At 44.3% G+C, this 13,846-nt stretch overlaps 1 long non-coding RNA gene across 1 annotated transcript in view; it reads right to left on the bottom strand.

Moving 5' to 3' along the window:
- Positions 1–4,835: 4,835 nt before the first annotated feature.
- LOC110127766 (uncharacterized) overlaps positions 4,836–13,846 on the bottom strand; it is a 33,227-nt gene continuing 24,216 nt past the window's right edge. Inside the window, exons 3-4 of the long non-coding RNA XR_011492244.1 lie at positions 13,056–13,189; positions 4,836–9,855 (exon numbers count right to left, since the gene is read on the bottom strand). This is a non-coding gene — a long non-coding RNA (uncharacterized lncRNA). The remainder of the gene's footprint in view (positions 9,856–13,055; positions 13,190–13,846) is intronic.

Below are 13,846 nucleotides of genomic sequence, written 5' to 3'. Positions count from 1 at the left end.
TTGTACCTCCTAGGTAATGACACCATCTGCCAAGATAAACTCCCCTCTGGGTGTGTGTCTTGCAGTAGGAATTCATCAACCTGCGGTGGAAGCCTTCTTTCTTAGGGAGCCCAGGAAAGTTCTATTCTCTGATAAGACAATTCAAAACATTGGTGAATGGATGGGGAAGATTAAGGAGCTGGGGAGAAGGTGGTTTCTCCTATGTTAACTCATAAATAACTCTCTGGCATTGGCATTCTGGAGAGTAACGTGTAATTTGCTAAGTTGTGTCCAACTCTTTGCGACCCCATGGACTGTAGCCCACCAGGCTCCTCTGTCCCTGGAGTTCTCCAGGCAAGAATACTGGAGTGAATTGTCATTCCCTTCTCCAGGGGATCTTCCTGACCCAGGAATCAAACCTGGGTTGCCTGTATTGCAGGCAGTTTCTTCACTGTCTGAGCCTCCAGGGAAGCCCTGGAAATTCTAGAAAGTAAGTGCTTTGCTATATGTAACTGCTATAAATTGATGATAGTCTCCAAAAAGATCTTGAAATCCTGACCCCAATTGCCTGTGAATGGGACCTTATCTGGAAATAGGGTCTTTGTAGATGATCGAGTTAAGGCGAGGTCATTAGGATGAGACCTGGCTCAACGTGACCAGTGTTTTTATATTGTTGTTCAGTCGATAAGTCGTGTCTGACTCTTTGTGACCCCATGGACTGCAGCATGCCAGGCTTCCCTGTCCTCCACTATCTCCCAAGTTTGCTCAGACTCGTGTCCATTGAGTCAATGATGCCATCCAACCATCTCATCCTCTGTTGGCCCCTTCTTCTCCTGCCTTCAGTGTTTCCCAGTGTCAGGATCTTTTCCAATGTGTTGGCTCTTTGCATCAGGTGGCCAAAGTATTGGAGCTTCAGCTTTAGCACCAGTCCTTCCAATGAATATTCAGGGTTGATTTCCTTTAGGATTGATTGGTTTGATATCCTTTTAGTCCAAGAGACTCTCAAGAGTTCTCTCCAGCACCATAGTTTGAAAGCATCAATTCTTCAGTGCTCAGCCTTCTTTATCTATCACATCTGTAGATGACTACTAGAAATACAATAGCTTTGACTATACAGACCTTATAGAAAGAGGAAATTGGGACACAGAGAAAAAAAACAGACACAAGGAGAGTGCCATATAAGAGGAATACAATGACTGGGGTGATTCTGCTCCAATCCAAGGAAATGAAAATTACCAGCAAACCACCAGAAGTCAGGAGAGAGGCATAGAGCAGAACCCCCTCCCAGCCTCAGGGGAACCAACCCTGCCTCCACCCTGATCTCAGACTCCCAGCCTCTGGAACTGTGAGATCTTAAGTTCCTGTTGTTTTACCATGCCCTGTTTGTGGTGTCTTAGGGAACCAGGACAGTGACTTTTCGGGGACCGGCAAATGATTGACTTTGATAGAATATGAGTCTGCTGGAGCCACCATCACAAAATGCCATAGTCCTGATGGTGTAAACAACAGGTGTTTAATTCCTCACAGTTCTGGAGATGGATGTCCAAGATCAAAGTGTCTTTGGCCCCCTGATAGCCACCCTCTAGCTGCTACTGGATGCTCCCTTGGCATCTCATCTTCTTATGGGGACCTCACTTGTATGGGGCTAGGGTTCCACCTAATCAGCCTCATGTTAACACAATCACCTCTTAAAAGACTTTGTCCATAGATTCGGTCACATGCGAGGTACAAGGGGCTGGGACTTCAACAGTTGAATCTGGGGGACATAAGTCAGCCCATAACACAGAGGAAAGGAACAGGGCTCTGCCACCTGAAGCAGGGGAGCAGGGAGCCAGGTATTAGGGAACAGCAGACACCAGCTCTCTGCTTGACCAAGTGAGTCACACAATGCCCGAGGACGATGCCTCAGGCCTCATCCATCCAACACAGAGTTGGCGCCAGGACCAAGGGCCTCTCTCGGAGCACAGCTTCATGTTCATGAGCCTGGGCTCACTCTGGCTTCGCCTGTCTGTGGTTCTGCCCCTCAATGCTGGACCAGCCACGCCTGCAGGCTTCTGACCGCCTCTGTGGCAGCCTGGGCTGAGCGAAGCCCCTCCTGCCCTGCCGTCTCTAGCTGGTCAAGACGGCTACCTGCGCAGAGGCTGGGCAGAGGGGATTGAGCTGGGTCTGCTGCCCACTCTGCCTGGTGCTCCTGCCAAAGGGAGGCTGAAGACCCAGATGAGGGGAGGAGAGGAGAGGTGAGAGGGAGAGAGAGCCACAGGGAGAGCAGGAGGACTGCCTTGTCTAAAGCTGCTCAGGTGCTGAGGTACCTGCAAGGTCCCCTGGGTGGGCCTCCTCCTGGCAACTTAAGGATCAGCTTAAGTCAATTTGGCTTCCAGCCACTGCTCTGGATGTTCCGAAGCGGGGGAGGTCAGAGAGCCGAGCTGGGGCCTTGCCATCCCAGGTGAACAAAATCAACCATCAGAGGCTCTGCTAGATGGTCAGGAAGCTGTGCAAACAGACCCACCCCCTCCCCAACCCTCTTCATCTCTCCTCTGAGTCTCTGTTTGATATGGGACCTATAATAGGATAATGGAAACTAAAAGCATTTTTTTCCTGCTAAGATCTAAACAGTAGCAACCCTAATATATTATGCCAGAGTCCGAATGGCCGTGTTAAGATAAAGGGGAAATGATATGTTTTTAAAGAGCTCTTATTTGCTTCTACCTTAAAAGCAACTGTGTACATTTCTTACCAGTAATGTTTCCTTAATTATTCATTTTCCTTGGCACTAGTTAAAGAGCCGGGTAATGACTTCTGTCTCTTTATATTTAGTCTATTATTGTTTGAAAAAGGCCAGAGGAAGGCCAGAACAGTGCAAAAATGATATTTGCTTTTTTTTTTTCTTTTATTACCGACGGCCAACGTACAGGGTAACATAATCACCGGCAGCCCAGAGACAATGACATTTTTATAGACCTCCTGGCAACACTGGAGTGTGAAGGAGCCTGACAGGTCCTTGGCTTTCCAATCTGTCCTTTCAACTGTATTTCTCATCAGATTGACGGCCGGGCTACAGGCTTGAGGCGAGCCCCACGTCTCCGTCCAGTTACCGTTTTAAGAGCCTGAATAGCAGCTGTCTGTTCAAATCTGGTGATTTTTATAGATGGGAACCCAGGGCAAAAGGCTGCAGGATCCCCATTCACACAGTTCCTGTGGGGCCCTCGCCCTGGTCCCATGGAAACTGTGGTTGGCTTCTCAGATTCCTTGCCTACTTCAAAGGGTGGAGAATATGATCGCTGCACTGGGACCCCGATGTCTCGTGAGAATTCCCAACGCTTTCTCTTTAAGTAGGGTCTTTCTGAAGGGTCATCTGAACACTGCTTTCTGCATATGAGCCCATGTTGCTCTTTGTTTATTGAGGATGGGTTAGTGGGAGGCTGCCCTTGATATCTCAAACCTGGGTCAGCTCCCGCTTATGGGACGTTTCTAGACTGTGGATTTGACACAGAGATGGACAAACGGGGCATTTGGAACTCCTTGGCTGGGAGAGGGGAGCACTGATTGGCTGCCCCACTCGGAGACTGAACCCCTTCACTCTGTCAGAGTCTCAGCTTTATAGCCCTTTTCTATTAAAAAGAAGCTACAGAAGTAAGGCTTGTATCTTCATTCATTCAAGGAAGATGTATAGAACCCTGCTACAGTCCAGGCTTTGCCCATGACGCTATCCTAGTCTGTTCCTACTTTTGTATTTTTCACTTTCCAGAGATTTCACAGATAGTCCCGGAATGTTTCATGTTGAGACAGCTTCTCTTGGCTGAGTCTGGGGAATTACGGCATATTTTTTCAACGTCATGTCTCCTCTCTCACCAAACTGGTGGTTTCAAAGCTACTGGATTCTGACAGCTTCTGACAAGTCATGTTTATTGCTCAAAAATCTAGAGGGAATTCCACTCTGGCAGCAAGTTCCTGGAGGTTCTTGCTTAGTGAGGGTGTAGAAATGATTCCCATTTAAAAGGATGCTCAATTCTGAAAAACAGTCACTGTTATGCAAGGACTTTCCTCCCAAGGTTGAAATAAAATCACTACTTAGCATCAGAAGAAGAAAATAAGGATGCTCAAAAATGAGGGCTTTTTCCCAGGGGCAGGGAATTCTGAAGTTCAGCAAAACCTGAAAGGTGAGCAGAGGGACAAGGTTGACCTATGTCTGAGATTCTCTCTGGTCCTGAATTCTGCCAGCGCCAGATCTCAGTGTCCATAGAGTGTTAAAATAATATGTCCTTTAACCACTAAACTCATCCAACTGGGGGGCCTTTCCAAGGCAGGAAGTATATTTTCCCAATTTTTATAGCCTCAGGACCCAGCACAGTAGCTGACACCATAGCAGTATCTACTTCTTTTTCTCTCTCTTTTTTGAATTATTTAATATGTTATTTAATATTGCTCTTAACTTGTCAGAGGAGTTGTTTCCCCCAAAAGGTTAATCACAGCTGTATTGAAAGAATATTTGGGGAATGTGGCAATACTGTATATAAACATACTCCACTTTATAAGTCTGCTGGAAATCCAAAGGGATTGGCCTTTGCAGAATTTGAAACAAAAGAATGAACAGCGAAAGCTACTGTGGTTGGTCCAGGACCTTTTGGAAGAAAACTTTTCTGAATCTTCCTGATTTAAAAGAGTCCAGTTCTCTTTTGGAAGCTTCTATAGATGTTTCTGGAGTTAATGCAAGTGGCCTGTACCAGCAGGGAAGTAGACATTGCGTTTATCAGTGAATTTCCAGATGGTTGGCTCTTGCCCTGTAAATGCTTTTTTTTTTTTTTTAAAATGTTTACTTATTTGACTGCTTTGGGTCTCAGGGCTTCCCAGGTGGCTCAGTGGTAAAGATTCTGCCTGCCAATGCAAGAGATGCAGGTTTGATCCCTGGATCGGGAAGATCTCTTGGAGGAGGCCTCAGCAACCCACTCCAGTATTATTGCCTGGAGAATCCCATGGACTGACAGGCCTGGAGGGCTACAGTTGATGGGGTCACAAAAAGTCGGACATGACCGTGCTGCTGAGCACGCATGTTGGTGTCTCATTAAGGGTTTCCCTCCTTGGTTTCTGACCCTTCCTTTCTTGGTGCTTTCTCTGAAGCATCTCTGAGAGCTGTCACTGGAGTGTGTGTTCCGTCCTTGTGTGGCTCTTGGCTACACTGGATGAGCCATGAAGGGGCCTCCTGGGATACCCTGGGTCACACTGATAAACATCTGAGAAGCCAGAAGAAGAAGAAAGTCAGACTGTTTCCAAAAGAGTGAAGCAAATGTGGCTGTGGATTGTGAGTCAAATGCTCTGCTTCAACGTTTCAACACTCAGCCGCAGTGCCCAGGCTGCCAGGGGCAGGCGGACTTCAGAGACTCTACTCTGCATGGTGGAAAGGGATTCTCCTGAGTCCCAGCCTCTGAAGTCCAAGTTGGCTGCCAGTCCTGAGGGTCTTGATGAGGAAGAAAGACTTGTCACCCACTTGACTCGGGGCTCTGCAGAGTAATGGTGGATGATGGTGGTCACCATGGTGACTGGCTGTTCTGTGCTCAAGGGATATTGAGGGCTAGGCTGCAAAGTAGAAGACTGGAGATCGAGAAGGGAAGAGGGAAAGATGATAACTAGGAGAGATGCTGATAGAAAATCTGAATTTAGTTGGAAAAAAACACATTTTTAAAAAGTTTTTTTGAAATGAACCATCTTTTATAAGGTATTGAATTTGTTACAACACTGCTTCTGTTTTATGTTTTGGTTTTCTGGCCAGGAGGCATGTGTGATCTTAGCTTCCAGACCAGGGATCAAATCTGAACCCCCTGCACTGGAAGACAAAGTCCCAACCACTGAACCACCAGAGAAATCCCAGAAAAAGTACATTTTTAAAGTTATTTCAAATGAGAAATCAGTCTACTTATAATTTCAGAAGTAATTAAGTTTTAGTCTGCAATGGAAGATGAATTTCTTTTCAACAATTTGTGTGATTTTCCTAAATGAGTGAAGACAGTTCAGTGCCTGCCTCCTCCGTGTTGGATGGTATCCAGATGGCTCCCTAGCTGGTGGTTGGTGGCCACCCCTCCACCCATGCCCATAGGGACAGACTTACATTCAGCTTCTTTGCTGATGAATTAGTAGAACATAGCCTATCCTGTTCTTTCGTGTCCCTGGTGCCTGGGAAGTGCCTGGCATATAAGAAACACTCGATAGATATTTATTAAACAATTCAGGGAAAACATTAGGGCAGTTTCTCTTTATTCTCTAAAAAAAATTTGTAGCTTGAAAACTCTGGTTACAGACGTAATATATTTTCATGGGAGATATTTAGAAAAGACAGAAATTCAAAGGAAAATAAAACTCAGCACCAGCTTCACTGGGTGGGCATGATTGCATGTGCATTTCGGCCACTATCTTTCTAGGGGGTTTTCAAAGCCTCACTGACGTAGGAGCAGGACTCGTGACATTTCAATGACCTGTTTGTCAAAAGATGCTTCCAGTCCCCCTTGGCCCAAGTAGATGCAGACAGTCTCCTTGGGTGGGACTCCTCTCAACACCCAGTGGCCTCATGTGGTTGTGTACGTGGTCCCAAGATCCAGCCTGGGAATCTCACCCTCCTGAAGGCAGCGCAGGGAACCAGGTCATTGAGGGCAGCAGCCAAGGGAAAGGATGTTTCCTAGGAGCAGAGCAAGGCTCAAGGACCCAGCTTCGGTGGCAGCAGTGAGAACAATTGCAAAGCCAGCCTGGGTCCCCTTAGGGGACTGGTCACACCACCCATTTCTCTCTCTGCCTGGGGATTTGGAGAATACATGAGTGGGTGTGGGAGGAGGAGACCTCCAGAAGGGGATCCTGGACTTCCTGACAATGTCAACGGTGAGGTCTCCATCCATTAATTGAGAGAAAAAAAGCTTAGCTCTCAATTTGTCCCTGAAGATGAGTAAATTAATGTTAGGTGCTAAGTCCTGTCCAACTCTTTGCAATTTCATGGACTACAGCCTGACAGGGCCTTCTGTCCATGGAATTCTCTAGGCAAGAATCTTGGAGTGGGATGCTACTCTCTTCTCCAGGGCAACTTCTTGATCCAGGGATGGAACCCCGGTCTCCTGTATTGCAGACAGATTCTTTACCATCTAATGGGCCACCTTTATATAACCTTTATCTAATCAGATGCCTTTTTAAACATAAATTTTTTTTTAGAATATTTCTAAAGACTAGGAATTTGGTAGCTTGTAGGAAGGATTATCGTTGCTTAAATGTCTTAAAGTTTTATTTAAAATTTTATTTGTTTATTTTTAAGATTCTTTTTTGCTGTGGACCATTTTAAAAAAATCTTTATTGAATTTGTTACAATATTGCTTCTGTTTTATGTTTTGTTTTTTTGCCACGAGGCATGTGAGATCTTAGTCCCCCATCCAGGGATTGAACTTGAACGCCCTGCCTTGGAAAATGAACTCTTAACCACTGGACCACCAGGGAAGTCCCTTAAGGTTTTAATGTATTGGTAAAACTGTAATAATAGCACTTGTTCTGTATTACAGGTTATTTCCATGAGTGCTAGGAAAAGACATCTAGCATATTCTATGTACTAGTTACTTTGGAAGATGATTAATATTAGGCTGAGCTGGGTGTTACATTATTTTGGTATGGACAGTTTCAGAACCATATTGTTCCCTTTTATATGCCTCACAAAAATACAGGAACTGAAAACAGAAACTGAAATAAAATGAGTCCCAGGATTTTTGCCGGTTGATTGATGTCTACTTCACCAACTTACAAAACATTTGAAATAGCTCTTTGCCACCTTGAACCTGGGGGATCCTGATTCTGCCTGGCAGAATCTCAAACTGCGTTCCTGGAACACTCAAATATATTCTAAGTCCTCAACTGTCAAAAGTAACTCTTCAACTCAAATCCTAAATATTTGACCTGTTTCTCAGTAGCAAAACTGTCCACACTTCCATTTCCTTGGAATCATCAATGCAAGAGCATTGCAACGGCATAAAAATGTTGACAACAAAACCCTGATAGTTTTTTTGCTTTGTTTCTCAAAACTATTTCAGTGGAAATACTTAGACTGTCAAAAACCATCACTATTATGTTATTCATCTGATATGGGAAGTCTGACAAATACCATTTTTCTGATTTAAATGCAGTAATTTCTGAAGCATTGGGATCAGAAAGGAAGGCGTATTAATTCTGTTCTTGACAACACCTCTGCTTCCTTCTGGCATGAAATCTGACTTCAAGTTCACCGTCCCGCCCCATTTTCATCTCTCCTCTGCCTTCAGCCATCTTCTCTTAGTATTTACATTGTGCCTTTGTGTTACATCAAGGGGAAACCATTAAAGGTTTTGAGAAGAGAAGATGCATGGTAAGATGTATACTTTAGAAAGATTTTTTTTTTTTTTGTCATTGGACAGAGGATATGTGGAAGGGGGATCAGACTTGTCAGTGAACTTGGGCATTGGCAGTGGAGGTAACAAGGACAAAGAAGAGAGATGCTTTAGAAGTAGACAGTTACACCTGACAAGGATTTTTAGCCTAAAGTGATGACAAGGTGTTGAGCCTGTGGCACTAAGAATATGTGAGGCCATAAGCAAAGATGGGAGATAAAACAGGAAAAGGCTCCTGTAGGGAATGTCTGCGTAGTTGTTTAGCTGCTAATCGTGTCTGATTCTTTTGCAACTTCATGGATTGTAGCCCACCAGGCTCCTCTGTCCATGGGATTCTCCAGGCAAAAATACTGGAGTGGGTAGCCATTCTCTTCTCCAAGGGATCTTCCCGACCCAGGAATTGAAGCTGGGTCTCCTGCATTGCAGGCAGATTCTCTACCATCTTAGACACCAGACAAGCAAATAAGGACATATAAAATCCTCAGCAGAGTCTGGGGGGCAGGAGAAACAGGTCAAGTTTTCAAAGGAGCAAGACCTGGAGGGAGGGGTGTCCCAGGGAAGAGAGAGCAGTGTCCAAATTTGGGATTTCCTCATCTAGAATGAGGTCAAAGAGCCTGGCTGGATTTGGCAACAAGAAAAGAGGGTTGATCTGGGAAAATGCGGCTTGGGAGGAGGGTCAGGGTGGTGTCTGACTTCTGGTTGGCTGCAGGTACAAGAAGGTGAGAAAAAATAAGTGAGCTTAACTTTCAAGGATAAAGAGAAGGAAACAGTGATAACTAGAGGGTCTGTAGGGTCATAAAAGTTTCTTTGCTGGGTTGGGTGGTTTTGGTTTTCTTTTAACGCAGAGAGAGGTCCATTTCCAGATTTCTGTGTTTGCTTCCAAGACAGTCTTGTAACCCCAATTTCATCAAGGATCATAGAAAATATGGATCATCCATTCCTGAGGATGAAGGCCTATTCTTCACTTAAGTTTAAATAAGACAGGCTTGTTTGGATCTAAGACTGTCTAGTTAATCAAGATAAATGATTTGAAACTGTTAGAAAGGCTCAGCTTTCTTTTCTTTTTCCTGGAAAATCACAGTCTGTTTATGATCAACTTAATCAGACAGGACAAGGAAATTGCACTGTTTTTGGGAACAAACTGTGTGTGTTTTCTGCTCTCAGAGGTCTTTTAAATCTGCTCTGGGTGCAAATCTTTTTTGCCTCACAAATGAATGGTAGTTAAAACACACACACACACACACACACACACACACACACACACTCATATATATCATGACAACTCTGGAACTCTACAGACTACACCTCAATTTTCCCAACATCAGTCACAAATGGGATCCCATGATTAGGTCTCTTGTGTCCCAGTTCAGGAAAGTGGCGTTTATCCCTGGTTCTTACCAGATCTGTGAACCCAGAAGTCAGTTTTTCCTTCTCTGCTCCATCTGACCATAGCAGGTTGCTCATAGTGTTACCGAGTCCAAACTTGCTCTGCTCACTGCATGATAAATCAATGAATCTAAGACCAGGTCAGGTGTTGGGATGAGGAAGGGGTTTTATTTGGGAGCCAGCTGACTGAGAAGATGGCAGGCTAGCACCTCAAAATAACCATCTTGTTGGGGCCTGGATGTCAGATTCTTTTATGGATCAGAGATGGGGGAGAAGGTGAGGAACAAAGTAAAGAGGCCTGTAATTCTTTCAAATATCTCCTAGAATGGCAAGCCTCAGGTAGGGGGATGTGTTAGTTTCACTTCCTTACAGTCTCTTCATGGGTGGTGTGAAATGGAATGCTGCTAAGTCGCTTCAGTCGTGTCCGACTATGTGTGACCCCATAGACGGCAGCCCACGAGGCTCCACCGTCCCTGGGATTCTCCAGGCAAGAACACCGGAGTGGGTTTCCATTTCCTTCTCCAGTGAAATGGAATATCTCCTGTCATATCAACAAAGATGTCACATCTATCTGTGATTCAGGCCTCCCCAAATGTGAACTTCTGGGCCCACCATAAGCAGCAGACGGGGGAACTGGGTGCTGCCATTTGCCAAACAAAGAATTCAAGAATGTCACAGTTCTTCACGGGTGGGCAGGGTCAGATGATCGCCCTGCAGCAGACCATCACGTATGCCTGCTGCAAAAGTGGCAAGAGAAGGGTTAAACTCACAGAAGCAGATCCAGTGTAAATGTGAAATTAACCCTTCCTGGTTACAATAGCTCTGTTATTAGAATATATTTACTCTATGGAGTAGATCAAAATTTTTCTATGGTTACAGAAAAAATTAATACTATTATCGGCTAACCTGATAAATTGTTATTTTTTTTATAATTTTGTGTATTTATTTGTTTATGGCTCTGCTGAGACTTTGTTGCTGTGTGGGCTTTTCTCTAGCTGTGGCAAGTGGGGGCTACTCATTAGCTGTGGTGTGCAGGCTTCTCTTGTTGTGGAGCACAGGCTCTAGGGCGCCCAGGCTTCCTCGCTGCGGCATGTGGGCTCAGTCGTTGCGGTTTCCCGGCTCTAGAGCACAGGCTCAATAGTCGTGAGCCACGGGCTTAGTTGCTCTGTGGCATGTGGGCTCTTCCCGGACCAGGGATCGAACCCCTGCCTCCTGCATTGGCAGATGGATTCTTTACCACTGAGCCACCAGGGAAGTCCCTGGTATATTACTATGATATTATTTCCCTCATTAGAACCTGAAAGGCAAAGACTACCTTTTAATTTTGCTGTTTTTTTTTTTTTTTATCAAATATCTCCAGTGTTTTGCATTGTGTCCGGGAGAGTCTACTGGGTACATGAATAAATGGAAAGGTAAACAACCTAACTTATACTGACTTTTTCTTACAAGGGTGGTGGCATGACATCCAGGCTTTGCTATTTGGCTACTCCGTGTGCCTGCATGATCTAAGGAGTCAAGCCTATTCCAGGGCCCCTCCCCCCCAAGAAGTATTTCTTTCCTGGAGCAGCCTACCCCGGGCCTCTAATGCTGGTGTCAAGGGGGTCCGTGTACTTCTAACACAGATGGGCCAATTTCCCTAGAAATTGAGGTTATTTTCATGGGATTCAAAAGATCTGGGATATCTCCATAGTGTATTTTGCCTTAGGTATAATTTGTGGTTTTCCTTTTCTTGCCAGAAGTTCTGATTTCAAAAGAGCACTTCAAATTAAGATGAGAGTGTCTTGATTCAGTTCATAATTCAGCACATAAATCTCCAGCTCATCCACCCTACTACCCTTCTTGACAGATTTCTGGACGTCTTTGAATCTATAGAGACTATTGTCTCAGACTGGCTGCTTCAGAATGGGAGATGCTGATGGCCTCTTAGACTCCGTTCATTGTTCAGAGTTAAGAAAGTTGGGCCTTTTCCCAAATTCACAGAAAAAAGTTATTGTTTTTTTGGCCAAGGAGCTTGCAAGGTCTTGTTTCTCTGACCAGGGATTGAACTGTCACCTTAGGCAGTAAAAGCAGGGAGCCCTAACCATTGAACCACCAGGGAAGTCCCAGAAAAAAAAATTAAAATATTCATTGCCCTGCTGGCTCTTGACCACTTTCCTTCCCTTTGCATCCAAACATCACTGATCCTGTCTTTATTTTCTATTCCTTTTCATTCCCCAATCCTTCGGTGAAAACAATGGTTCAGAATTTGAGCGTAAGTAAAAATTTTGCAGTCACAAAGCCCACCGAGTTCTGTAATATTTCTGTAGGTTTCCAGAGAGCAGAGACAGCACCACAGCTGTGGACAAACATTCCCCCAGTGGCAAGGTACGGATCTTAACAGTAATGCATGTCAGGAGTTTGCGATTAAGACTTAGTGCTCATGTAGTGTATCAGTCAAGGATAGGATATGCCATGCTGTGTAACAAGCAGTTCTGAAGTTTCAGCAGCTTAACACGATTCCAGTTTATTTCCCACCCCTCTGTACGTCCATCATGAGGACAGGCTGATGGAGATCACATCCATTGCTGCAGAGGCAGCAAAGGGCATGGCAAATTCACACACCGAATCTCACATGAGCCATCACATTTCACTCCTTCCTTTGGTTAAAGCAAGACCTACACCTGCATCTGACCTCAAGGGTGCAGAGTAGTGCAGCCCTAGCATGAGCGTGGAAGACGGAGCTAGCAAAGAGAGTTGTAAGTCACCATGGAAGTTGTTTGAAAATCCTACTTTTTTTTTTTTTACTTTTAGACTTTGGAAGAAAGAACCAGGCTTGCTTGATGTTTGCACTGAATAAGACTCCAGAATCTTGAACAGTTTGGCTGGAGGAAGGTCTAAAGGAGATACTAAACCTTCTGGTTCGTGGGGGAAACCTCTAGCAATTAAATGAACTATTTCATGTAGAGTGCGAAGCAGAGAGGTGGCAGTTTTGGTATGTAAGATTAAGGTAAAATAAATCAAATCAGAGACTTCCCTGGCAGTCCAGTGGCTAAGACTCTGCACTTCCACTGCAGGGGTTGGGTGTTTGATCCCTAGTCCTGGGAGCCAAGATACTGCATGCCCCTCAGTGAGGCCAAATAATAAAATATAAAATAAAAAACAAATCAGGGACATGTTCAATGAATGAATGAATGAGTCTTCACTCACTCAAGTAGACTTACACTTCTCTCCTATAAACATCCTCTGTAACTCTTCCTGGGTATTTTTCCATGGATATCCTTCCCCTTTCATTCAACTGCATTATTACAACAGGTAAGAATAAGCACTCACCCTTCTCCATTGATAAGAAAACACCATAATCAGGTTTATCCTTCTCCCAGGAAGCTTCATAGGTGGAATTGAGAGATTTATTTTTTTTTAATAAATGGGAGCCAAATGCTGAATAAGGGTCCCTGAAGCATGAACTATGACAAAAAGAAAAAACTTAGATTTTATCTCAGAGCACAGAAATTTATAGATCACAAAACTCTTTTGTCCCAGTGTGTTGGATTGTGCTTTAAAAACTCCAAAAGCAAAGCATTTGTTTTGCAGCATGGAAACAAAACAGAGACACACAAGGCAAAGCTGAAAATCTTTCTTCTACTATGTCCAACCAACTGAGGTAGCTGATACAGACAGAGAGGAGCAGGCCCTTCTTTCCTACCTGAACACACACACCTGTTACTACAGAGTCCATTCTCACAAACTCGCAGCATCTCCCCTCCCTCCCCTTCTGCCTCTTCCTCCCTCCCTCCTTGTCTTCCTCCCCCCATGTCCCTTCCTTCCTTCTTTCAGTTTTTCTTCTGTAAATGAGATTTCCGTACACACATTACTCAGAAACTTGTCAAATTTAACATGAACATCTCTCTAGATCAGTGTTTTTCAAACTGTAGGTTTAACCATTTGTGTACCATAAAATTAACTTACTGGGTCCTGATTGGAAATTTTTAAGTAAAGTAACATAGGACAGAATAGTAATTATCAGAGAACTCACTGTAATCAAGGTAAGGATAGTTTTATGAGAATTTTGTATCATCTTCCCATCAATAAAAGGGAATAATAATAGTGCCTACCTCATGGTT

This window comes from Odocoileus virginianus, chromosome 17, assembly GCF_023699985.2.
Source record: "Odocoileus virginianus isolate 20LAN1187 ecotype Illinois chromosome 17, Ovbor_1.2, whole genome shotgun sequence".
In the NCBI taxonomy this organism is placed as follows: domain Eukaryota; kingdom Metazoa; phylum Chordata; class Mammalia; order Artiodactyla; family Cervidae; genus Odocoileus; species Odocoileus virginianus.
The sequence above is the reverse complement of the archived record's forward strand: the minus strand, read 5'-3'. Positions and strand labels throughout refer to the sequence as shown.